Below are 877 nucleotides of genomic sequence, written 5' to 3'. Positions count from 1 at the left end.
GTGCGGGCGGCTCCGGCTCCCTCCCGCGACTGACCGCCACGCGGTAACGCGGCCTCTACGGACCGAGTACATACCGAGGCCCAGCCGACTTCCTCACCGCGCACGGGGGCTGAATCGGTAACGGAAATTTCGGTAGCCCACGTCCGAAAAAAATGAGAGAGAAAAAACAACGAGGGAGGCTGGGGTGCCGCCGGGGGTAACCCCGCGGGAGGCCGTCTCCCGCGGGCGCCGCCCGGTCCCCGCGCCCGGCTCCCCGCTCAGCTCCGGTTCCAATGCAAGAAACACAGACCGCCGGACGCGAGGGCTACCTGGTTGATCCTGCCAGTAGCATATGCTTGTCTCAAAGATTAAGCCATGCAAGTCTAAGTACACACGGTTCCGATACAGTGAAACTGCGAATGGCTCATTAAATCAGTTATGGTTCCTTTGATCGCTCCACCGTTACTTGGATAACTGTGGCAATTCTAGAGCTAATACATGCAAACGAGCGCCGACCCGTCTCCGCGGGGACGCGCGCATTTATCAGACCCAAAACCCACGCGGGTTCGGTTTGCCGCGGTGCAGCGGGCCCGCCGGCTTTCACAGCCGGCGGGCTGTCGGTCTCCGCGGTGCCGCCGGCCCGGCCCCCCCTTTGGTGACTCTAGATAACGCCCGAGCCGATCGCCGGCCCCCCCGCGGCGGCGACGTCTCATTCGAATGTCTGCCCTATCAACTTTCGATGGTACTTTCTGCGCCTACCATGGTGACAACGGGTAACGGGGAATCAGGGTTCGATTCCGGAGAGGGAGCCTGAGAAACGGCTACCACATCCAAGGAAGGCAGCAGGCGCGCAAATTACCCACTCCCGACACGGGGAGGTAGTGACGAAAAATAACAA

At 61.3% G+C, this 877-nt stretch overlaps 1 non-coding gene across 1 annotated transcript in view; it reads left to right on the top strand.

The window, feature by feature from the left end:
* Positions 1-305: 305 nt before the first annotated feature.
* LOC148314117 (18S ribosomal RNA) overlaps positions 306-877 on the top strand; it is a 1933-nt gene continuing 1361 nt past the window's right edge. The window contains exon 1 of the ribosomal RNA XR_015841958.1: positions 306-877. This exon is cut by the window's right edge and continues 1361 nt beyond it. This is a non-coding gene — a ribosomal RNA (18S ribosomal RNA).

This window comes from Idiotropiscis lumnitzeri, unplaced genomic scaffold (genome assembly GCF_059441095.1).
Source record: "Idiotropiscis lumnitzeri isolate Australia: NSW breed Sydney's pygmy pipehorse unplaced genomic scaffold, RoL_Ilum_1.0 HiC_scaffold_433, whole genome shotgun sequence".
Lineage (NCBI taxonomy): Eukaryota > Metazoa > Chordata > Actinopteri > Syngnathiformes > Syngnathidae > Idiotropiscis > Idiotropiscis lumnitzeri.
This window is presented reverse-complemented; position numbering and strand designations above follow the sequence as displayed.